The 11,435-nt window shown below is 39.0% G+C and overlaps 1 pseudogene across 1 annotated transcript; it reads right to left on the bottom strand.

Moving 5' to 3' along the window:
• Nucleotides 1-2,209: 2,209 nt before the first annotated feature.
• Nucleotides 2,210-10,671, bottom strand: LOC309817567 (sodium/potassium-transporting ATPase subunit beta-3-like; annotated as a pseudogene). The gene is made up of 2 exons: nucleotides 10,614-10,671; nucleotides 2,210-2,940 (listed from the first exon to the last, which is right to left on the bottom strand). The product of its transcript is annotated as a sodium/potassium-transporting ATPase subunit beta-3-like (transcript).
• Nucleotides 10,672-11,435: the final 764 nt, after the last annotated feature.

The raw sequence follows: 11,435 nt of genomic DNA, 5'->3' as shown, positions 1-11,435 counted from the left end.
TCTTAATACTTTAACTACTATACAGCTCTGGTTTTCTTTAATAGCAGAAGCCAAAAGATGGAAACAACCCAAATGTCCACCAATGGATGACTATCATACAGTGGAATATTATTCAGCCTTAAAAAGAAATGGAAAAAAAAAAAGAAATGAAATTCTGATACATGCCAAATGAAAGAAGACACACACACACACACACACACACACACACACACACACCCTAAATACTGTATGATTACACTTACATGAGGCACCTGGAGTAGTCAAATTCATAGAGACAGAAAGTAGAATAGTGGTTACCAGGGGCTGATGGAACAGGAAATTAATGTTTAATGAGCATGGAACAAGATGAAAAGAGTTCTGGAGATGGACGGTGGTGATGGTTGTACAACAATTTGAATGCACTGTACCACTGAACTGTGCACTTTAAAAAGATTATAATGGTAAATATTATGTATATTTATAAATAAATAAATAATACAGTCCATTGTAATAGAAATTGAGCAATACCCTGGGGAGCATCCAGTGCCAGCCCCTAGAGAGATTAGAGCACTCAGAGCCCAGGCAGCTTCAAGACACAAAGGACAAAGCTTTAGAGTAAATTCAAGGCTTCACTATTTCTCTCTCTTAACCCAGCCCACACTCAAGTACAAGGATTACACATGCACGTGCATGAATACTAGGAAGCGTGGTTCATTGGAGCCATCTCTTTTTTTCACAATTTATATACATATTTTCCCTTTACTTCTTTTCATTCACTTGGATACTTAATCTATCCATATGTTCTAACTTAGTTATCTCAATTACAGACTTAAGGAATGGGACTCTATCAAGAGTCACTGTCAAATCTCGCTTTATTTTGAAAATGGATGACCTAAGTAAGTGGTTCTTTCTCATGTTCACGGCCCTTTAATATGTCTTCTTCCTAGGTTCTGTGTGCTGGACTAGTGGATATATATTGCTTCACCTCTACAGACATCATAAGCTAGAGGGGAAGAGGGTGGGGGACTGGACGAAATAGGTGAAGGGGATTAAGAGGTACAAACTTGTAGCTATAAAATAAATAAGCCACCTGGATGTAATGTACACATAGGGAATATATTCAATAATATTGTTATAAGTTTGTATGGTGACTGATGGTAACTGGACTTATTATGGTGATCCCTTCATAATGTATAAACTATTGAATCACTATGTTGTACACCTGAAACTAATATAACATTATATGTTAATTGTAACTCAATTAAAAAAACACAGGTTTGCTTTTTGAAAAATAACTTAGACTGAAAGAAACAATCATATCAAGTCCGTAGAAAGAGATGACACACAGAATCAAAATGATGATCTTTTTATAGCTGCTCTCATCTCAGGGCTCATTTTTAAATAGGTTCTTAACAATTTATATTTTTTATTAGGGTTCACAGTCTGCTAAATAAAAGCAGTAATAAGATATTTCATAAAGTATCATACAATTTAAATCTTATGAACTTAATTTCATAAAAAATTAGGTGCATATTCATACTGGCTACCCTAAAAATGCTGTTTCATCTATGGCCTAAAATAATGTATAAGAGATTTAGTTCCACCACTAAAAACAATCCCATCACTACATTTTTTGTATGTTTTACAACAAAAAGTTTGTGCTCTTAATCAAAAAGATCCACAGACTAATTCAACATGTAAAAAATAATTTTACACAAACACCAAGAAAACCTTTCAAACTCACTTTTATTTTCCTTTTTCTTCCTCACAGAACTTCTCCATACATCACATTTCTTGCAGCTATAAAGTCACTTGATGTTGGTCAGGTACCATTTTATGCCTAAACTTTGCTGGCATGAAAATATGGCACTTAACCAGTGTTAAATCTATAAAATATTTATATAGGGCAGCACACTAAGGTTTATACACTTGGCAATTAAACCACATCAAAATAGGACAAGACCCCCATTCTACATGTTTCAAATCAAGTGTTCACAGTCCCTATCTGGTGACTGTCCACTGATTCAAAAGGCAGCAGAGGCAACAGGCAGTTACTTCAAAGGACATTGAACACTATGATCTAGAAGCACCTTATGATGTTACCCCAGTGTCATGTACCACCCTACCTTTGTCCAGGGTGGTCTCATAATTCTAGAATGGCAGGTCCAGCTGATACAAAATAAAGACAGACAACATAACATTTAGTCTGTGGAGATATCCTAATTCATTACTATGCATACACTGTGATTTTGAACACAACTCGTCCTAAAAACTTGTCAAGAACATCCTGGTGTTTTCGGTTGGGTAATCCATCTACCTTTCACTTGACTGTTACTTCTTTTACGGTACTGCAGGATCAAAGGTGACCTAGATGTCAACTAATGGCAGTAGATACCTCACATGCAGTTTTTTCTCATAATATGGAAAATATTTTATTCCTATAATTCCATTGGGAGGATAAGTTGATAGAGTAGCTGTGCTTTCATCCTTCGAAATACATTCTATAGTTGATTCTCCTTAAGGATTTAATTCAATTACTCTGTTTTCACATGAATACAAGGCTTTCCTCTGGTATAACCAAACTCAGGATCATCCACACCACCGCATGCTTGAAGTAAGACAGTAAAAAACTGACATGCAACATAAATTGGACTTCTGTGTTCAAAAGGCACTTCATCGGGACAGACTGTGAGATTCTTCTGTTCTTCTAAGTCATATGGCTTTAGGTCTTCAATGTACCCTTTATAGGAATCTGGATCAGACAGATTGAATGAATATTGCAACGCAGTCACTGACTTTGGAAAAACCATAAGTCCTGGACTATCTGGTCACGATATTCTGGAACCTCATGGTTCAGATTCTGAAACATAGCCCACATTGTGAATGAGAAGAGTGCAGCCAGGAACCCATAAAAGCCTGGGTAAAAGGGCAAGATCAAACCTTTGTTTAAGGGTCTTTTCACTGTTCAAATACAAGTGCGTTTTCGTGTATGGTGCGCTTGTGTGATTAACCCCCTGTTGTACATTCAGTGTACAGTACACACTCAATACTCCCACTCTTTCCGACTGGTTGGGGTGGCAGCGTGAGTCACAAGACAGCTGCAGGGGTGGAAATTTCCTCTTCCTGGGAGTGGAGCAGGGTCTGGCTTCGCTGAACCGCTCGGCACCTCCGCCAGAGTCTCTCCGTACAAAGGCGCGCTGCGTATAAATAAGGCCCCGGGGGCGCTCGGGCCGCAGGCTCCGGGCTCCAGGAAGGGGTCCCCGGCTTCCCGGCGCCGCTCAGGAAGGGAGGCTCCGGCTCATTGGAGCCGTCTTAGAGGCTGCTTACCACGGCATCATTTGTCCATCTCTCTATACTGGTTGCTGAGAATGCTTTCATATATCATGAGAATTAGCCCTAATTTGCAAATATTTACTCTAACCATTTCAGACAAGCTTTGCTGGGATGTTATTGCTTTTGTTATTTGCCATAGGGCGTTTTAAATTTTTTCAGTAATAGAATCATTTACAAGTAATACAGCTCACTATAAAAAATGATCAAAAAGTAATATCCTGGCCACCATCGACTGCACAGGGAGATTAGAGCATTCAGAGCTCTGGTAGTTTCGGGACACAGTGAGAAAACTTTATTGTAATTCCAGGTTTCACTACTGAGCAGGCATTTACAAGACAGTGTCCTGATTTACTTCACCTCTCCTAACTTCCCATAGCCTGGTCTGAATTAGGGATTTAATAAGAAGTAACCTGAATAGCTCTTAAGATCAAGGGAGATTTTTGGGAGCCTGGTGCTTAATCCCTCAACCACAGGGCTCCCCAGGGTGGGAGACATGATGAAATCACAATGCCACATGAACAGTTCTGTGGACCAGTGACTGGTCCCCTCACACTTTAGGAGAGTGACGTAGTGTCAGCCACTGTCTGAGTCAATGGCACAAAGCATGGGCCTGGGCACACTGCACTCTGAATCCCCTTTGCTTTGACCCCAAGCCATGTACCTCCAACAGCCCTCTCAGCTCGCAGTGATTCTCTCTCTAGATCCTCGTAAAAAGTAAATGTCATTTTTGTTTGTTATTCACATCAGTAGTTCTCCAACTGTGGTCCCTGGACCAGCAGCATCAGCATCACCTGGGAACTTGTTGGAACTGCATATTCTTGGGCCTCACCCAGATGGGGCCCAGTAATTAGTGTTTACACGTCATACAGATGACACAAGACAGTTTGAGAACCACTGCTCTAATCTAGAAATGACTGATAGAGTTTTATATGTTATCACCTCTCTGAGCCTCAGTCTTCTCAGTGGATGTGACGAAATCCCTCACTTTACCACAGTGGTGTGAGGAATAAATGGGAAATCCTTTGCAAATGGTACCTGTTGACTCTTCTGTGTTGTAAGATGAATTACCTCCTGGAGCTAGGAAAAGAATAGAAAATCCTTATACTATTTCCTTTTTTAAAACAATAAGTGCTGTAACTGATCTAAAAAAAATAAAGTCTTTTAAAAATGTGCTTTCTTTTCCTCCTTACTTTATCTTCCAGGAGACTATAATACAAAATATAGTGAGAAAATCTATTTTTAAACGTCTGGCACACAATAAGATTTCAACAAATATTAGTCCTGGCCTACTCTGATTTCCCTCTCACATAAAAGAGATGGGTTTGATGTAAACTACATAGAATACAGCTATCATAGACAGCATCTGGAAATGTAAACAATAAGTAAAATATACATATATTTGCATAATGTATGAAGCTTTGGTGCCATGTCTTCATTGCGTGAAGGAAGAGTCCTGAGGGAAGAAAATACTCCCACCATGTCCTTTTTTTAAGATTTATTTATTTATTTATTTAATTTTTGGCTGCGTTGGGTCTCCGTTGCTGTATGTGGGCTTTCTTTAGTAGCAGTAAGCAGGGGCTACTCTTCATTGCGGTGCATGGGCTTCTCATTGTGGTGGCTTCTCTTGTTGTGGGCTTCTGTAGTTGTGGCTCGTGGGCTCTAGAGCACAGGCTCAGTAGTTGTGGCACATGGGCTTAGTTGCTCTGTGGCATGTGGGATCTTCCCAGACCAGGGAATGAACCCATGTCTCCTGCATTGGCAGGTGGATTCTTAACCACTGCACCATCAGGGAAGTCCCATCCACCATTTCCTTTTATTCCTGGTGGTTACTTGACCCTATTAGTTTAGCTCAAGTTTGACATTGAAGAGGAATCATTTCTGCCTGATCAGTGTGGCTAGAGGTTTTGCCTGAGCCTCAGGCCTAATGCAAACATTACCAACTTGCCTAGAACACTGTCTGTTACATACCAGCCACTCAGTACACGGGAATGAACGAATGAATGATAGTGACTCCTGGGCTCAGTCTCCGGATGATCACCCATCTCCTCATGTAGAGGGCTGCAATCATGACCTCTGATAAATGGAAAGAAGCAGGTTTTGAGAACCTCTGTATATCAGGTTTTGTTCTAGGTGTTCAAGATACATTAGTGAACAAAACAAAGTGTTAACCCTCCATGTAGCTTACATTCTAAATTCTTAGAATATAGAGGAAGAATCAGACAATACACACTGTAATGTCAGGTAATGATAAGTGCTATGAATGTGCATGTGGATATGAGGCTTAGCAAATAGAATTATTATTCCTCCAGCAGCTTAGAGAAATGGCTGATGCCAATTCTCAGGCATTTAATGTACAAGATAAGTCTAGAATATCTTGTCATATCATTTAGCAAAGAAGCGGTCAAAGATTACTAGGGTAAAAAAATAAAGGAATGCTGAGGTCATGTCAAAAGGACACAGGAGATAGCCTGAAGAGTCTTCCACTGGCCTAAGATAGAACTTGAGCATAAAAAAAGACTATACCAAAAAAAAAAGACTATAACAGATTGAAACACATTGAACATGTTTTTTAAACTGTCAAGACAGTTCTCAGAAAAGGATATATAAATGACTCTTAAATATATGAAATAATATTCAACCTTACTCATAAGAGAAGTATAAATTAAAACTAAAATAAGATATAATTTTTCACTTATCAGATTGGCAAAAAGTCAAAGGTTTGACCACATAGTCTTTGGTGAGGCTGTGAACAGACATTCTCATGCTTTGATGGTGGGAATGTAAAATAGTACCACCCCAATGGAGGGGAAGTTGTCGAATCTTGCAAAATTACATAAAGCTTTTTCCCTTTGACCCTGTAATCCCACTTCTAGGAATGTATCCCAAGGATACACTGGCAAAAATAACAGTAAAGCATATGCAGTAGATTATTCACTGCAGTTCTATATGTAATAGCAGAAGGTTAAAAAAAACAAATGTCCATCAATAAAGGACTGTTTGAATCAATTGCAATACATCCACCTTAAGGAGTATTATGTAGCTGTAAAAAGAATGAGGAATATATACTCTATATACTACTTTGGAATGATCTCCTGGTGTATTGTTAAGGTGAAAAAGACAAGGTGGAGAAAAGCACGTATAGTATGCTACCACTTACCTAAAAAGGGAGAGAGAGGGATGAGTACACAGATGATAGTGATAGAGGATGATAAGAGAGAGAGAGAGAGAGAGAGAGAGAGAGAGAGAGAGAGATTCCTGATATTAAATCAAAATAATGGGCAGACATCTGATCCACTACCATCTTGGACCCCAGGAGTTCAGGCTATGGGATTGGCAGCAGCAAAGTAGCCCAGCTTTGTGAAGACTCCTAGGCACCCAGGCACGCATCTTCCTCACTGAAGCCACCACCAAGATTTCTAAGAAGAAGGTCAATTCAGCTAAAGAGGCAGTAAAGAAAGAGCCCAAGGGAGATTCACAGGTTGTAGCCAAACCTGTTCCTTCCAAAGTTGAGACTAAGCCAAAAACAAAAGGCAACAAGAAAGAATAAACCTTCAGGAAAAATGTGCAAACAAGAGGGAAAGGAGGAGCAAAAGGGAAATCCACTGGGACTGGGGTGGCTAACCAAGACACTAAAGGCTGCAAAAAAGAAGAAACAAAAAAGGAGAGCATGGCCTCTGATGCAGCAGGACGGAAAGAAGTCAAGTCTGACTGGCATACTTAAACCAAGTCTTACTGGTGGTCCCAGTGCCTCCCTTCTTCAACAATATGGAGGAATGTTTTTTATCAGCTATTTAGAAAATGCAAATTTTTTAGTAGTTCCAGAAACATATTTTTAAGAAGGAAGAAATTCCACCTCATTTAAAAAACATATTTAGATAAGTGTAAATGCTTTGTTTAGGAGATGAAATCATGTGCTGGCTGTTTATTTTTCTGTAAAGCCATAAATTAGTCAGATATTGAATGAAAGGAAGCTTTGACTGTCTTGTGTGTCAACTTAGCATTCCGTAGACTGGAGACGAGGGTAGTGTTTATATCCTGTTATACAAAGCATAACTAAATGGTAATTTAGAGCCACAATCATGCACTTAACATGTCATAAATATTTAAAATAATGTATTCATATGGTTTTATTAATTATCATATCAGAAAGCAAGAAAGCTATCAAAGACGATTGGGGTAGTGTCAAAAGCACTCAGGAACCAACTTGAGAAGGGCTACAATGCCAATTTGAATATCATTAAGAATAATAACTGCAATGAACTTACGAATTGAAACACATCAAAAATGTTAAAAACCCATGAGTAATAATGACTCTGAAAAATATATTCATTGGTCACCTTTGGAGGATGGTGCTAAGGGAATCCAAGCTGTCCCTCAGAGTGATGAAATAGCTCTCGAGAGGAATTTTTCCTTTATAGACATATTGCAACTAGTAAATGAAGGAAGAATTATAGAATTGGAATATCACCATCTTATAAACCCCTAATGAAATAATGAATCTAGGTAATGACTATCAATGACCGCTAATATCACAAAGAAGAGATTCAGCCAGATATTCTGTACCTCTTGATGGAAATACACACAACATTTATGAAATATTACTGCCCAAAAAAATCAATCTTGAATCAGATCAAGGCTCTAGATCTACCAGTTTACAGGAAGTATAAGGAACAAAAGAATACTTTAACCAACACGTCAGAGATGTGATCAGCAAAATCCAAAATGTGAGAAACTTTACAGGATAAACAACCTGTTTTCTTCAACAAATAAATTGAAATAATAATTTAAAAATAAAAACAGAGACAGGGAACCAATGAATTGAGAGACTTAGGAGACATCCACAAAATACAATGTATGGACTTATTTGAATCCCGTTTCAAAGAAACTGTAAAAGGAAAATTAGGCATTCAGGAAAATTAGAACACTAAGTGGAAATATAATGTTAAGAAATATTGTTAATTGTTTTATGAATAATAGTGATTTCTTTAAAGTCCATCCTGTTTGGATGGATTAAATACAATTGACTATAAATTGATAATTATTGAAGTTAGTTGGTGAGAATATGTTAATCTATTACTATCTACTTAGGTAAATATGTTTGAAAAAATCCATATTAAAAATATAAGAAGCATACATCTACAGCATCCCTACTACAAATTCATGTCCCTACTAAGAGTTGAACTCAGCATGAACACAAATGCACCATTGGTCTAGTTTGGTAGAAGTGGTTCAGAAAAAGCAATAATGAGGTCAGAAAAAGAAGTATAATTAAATGAATTATGAAGGTCAAACACAGTAAGTCAAAAAAACATAAGCTAAACCCTTCAGCCATCCATAGGCACTCAAGATATTAAGAAGATAAAAGTAATACTAGAGCTTTTCAGATACTCTTGGAATTTTATTTGATTGGAGTCTTACCAGATGCATCTGGTAAGAGAATGATGATAGTGAGTTAGTTCTTCTAAAAAACCAAACTGATCATCTGCAGCCTCCTCTTCTGCCTTCTCTGTCCCAGTAAAAGCTGCCATTGCCTCATCCAACCAGTTGTTCAAGCCAAAAACCTAGGAATCATTGACACGTTCTTCTCCCTCATTCTCCACATCCAATTCTTTACCAAGAGCTGTTAATTTGCAAATACTTCTAAAATACTTCTACTTCTCTCCATCTCTACCCCTACCATCCTAGCAAATGTCACCATAATTCTCATCCAAACAACTGCAATAGCCTCTCAACTCTTTTAGTCATCCCTCCACTCTTGCCCCCTCCGATCAATTCTCAGAAGTGCAGCTAGAATGTTTTCAAAATGTAAATCCTGTCAGGCTCATTTCCCTGCCTAAATCCCTGCTATGTCTTCCCCTGGGTCTTAAGATAAATACCAGAATCCGAAACACAGTATATAAGGCCCTGTGTAATCTGGTCCCTGCTACCTCTCCAGCTTCATCTTCCACCATTTTGCCTCCCACTCTCTGCAGTCCAGTCACACTGACCTTATGTTCTTCAACTGCATCATACTCCCTCGGTGTCAAAGTCTTCATGTATACGGTTACCTCTGCCTGGAACTCTTCCTCACACCCTATTTCTTGACCCCATTCTTCTGGATAACTCCTATTTATCTTTCAGATACCAACTTAATATCTGTTTCTAGAAGTCCTCTGACCCTAACTCCTCCACTCCCAGATAAGGTAAAGTGTTGACAGAGTACTTCTCCCATCATAGCCCTTATCACACCATATTACAATTATTTGTTTAATATACTTCTCTCCCAGTACACTTTAAGCTCTATAAGAGAAATAATCAGGTATGACTTGTTCACTATTTTATTTCCAGCATTTAGATCATTGCATGGCACAGTTTACTCAAAAAATAGTTGTTAAATGAAAGACAAATAAGTCCCTTGTTGTTTTGAGGATTTCCCTGTTCTGAAGGTGACACAACTGTTTTATTAATGTTTATTAATGAATACTGGTTTAAAAAACACCAGAAGAGTCTAAATGTTACAATATTTTCATGTCCTGATGTTCCGCCTATCCACAGACGGTGAGACATTCTATCAATAAGGCCTGTGCCTAAGAATGAGTTTATACATTATGAGTGCCTGCTGTTTAAGGTCACTTCTCCACCTGTACTCTGCATCCATTCCTGTCCAGTATCTTCAGATACTTTGCCTACATCCTTATCTCTCTTTATAGATCATTCTAATAGATCATAGTAGCATCTAAGCCTGCTCTAGTATCACTCATCTTTGAAAAGCCCTCACTTGATCCATATTCCTCTCCACTTACCACTCAATTTCTCAATGGCTCTTGAGAGTAAAATTTTTCTAAAGAATTATCTATTCTCATTGACTTCTCTTCTTAATCTCCCATTCACTCTTCAGTGTACTCTGAAATGGCTTCTCTATCTGAAATGGAATCTCTATCACACCACTGAAACTACTCTTGTCAAGGGCACTGAAGACCTCCATGTGCCAAATCCAGTGGACACATTCCTGTTGTCTTCTTGCTTGATGCCTTAACAGTTGAATTCCTTTTCTGAAACAGTTTCCTCTCTTGAATCCTGGGGTACCACTGTCTACTAATTTTCTTCTTACTCCACTAATCACTCCTTCTCAGTCCCCTTTGCTGGATTCTTCCATATGCTGGGGTTCCTCAGGGATCTTTTCTTGACCCTTTTCTCATTTCCCACTCTATACCCTTTCCCTAAGAGGCATTCTCATGATTACAATTATAGCCTATGTACTGGTGACTCCCAAGACTATAACTCCAGACCAATCCTCTCTGCTGAGCTTCAGATTCATATACCTGACTGCCTGATGGACATCTCCACTTGATGTTCTTCGAGTACTTCAAATTCGAACATGTCTGATAGCAGAGTCATCATCTTCATTTTAAATGTGCTCCTCTTCCAATGTTAACCTATCTCATGGGCACTACCATCCAATCACTTGCAGAAGCTAGAAAACCAGAGTAATTTTTTTTTTTTTGTGGTACGCGGGCCTCTCACTATTGTGGCCTCTTCCGTTGCGGAGCACAGGCTCCGGACGCGCAGGCTCAGCGGCCATGGCTCACGGGCCCAGCCGCTCCGCGGCAGGTGGGATCTTCCCGGACCGGGGCATGAACCCGTGTCCCCTGCATCGGCAGGCGGACTCTCAACCACTGCGCCACCAGGGAAGCCCCAGAGTAATTCTTGATTTATTCTTCTCCTCTATCCCTAATCAGCCACGAAATTCTACTATTTCTACAGCATTAATATCTTTTGACTCTTTCCAAGTATCTTTTCCCCATCCCCAGAACCAGAAGCCCTATGAATTAAAAATATTGTGGTACTCTCATTTCTGCTCTAATTCAATAGTACTAAACTCACATGTATGTTAAAATTAAAATAGCTTCTGACAAAGACTCCCTCCTTGACCAAACTTTAATTAGGCTTCGCTGAGCCCTCTTCTTGACTAAGACTCAACCTTGGCCTACCTTTAGCAAAGAATCCTGTTAAGACAGTTTGGCAAGAATATCCCTACGCTTGATGTCTCCTCTTAGTAATTTCTATACACTGACCCCCTCACTCTTCTCATAGACTATAAATCCCCAGCTGTCATTGTGGTATTTGGAGTTGAGTTCAGTCTC

The sequence above is a fragment of the Grampus griseus genome (genome assembly GCF_964374135.1).
Source record: "Grampus griseus genome assembly, chromosome: X".
Lineage (NCBI taxonomy): Eukaryota > Metazoa > Chordata > Mammalia > Artiodactyla > Delphinidae > Grampus > Grampus griseus.
This window is presented reverse-complemented; position numbering and strand designations above follow the sequence as displayed.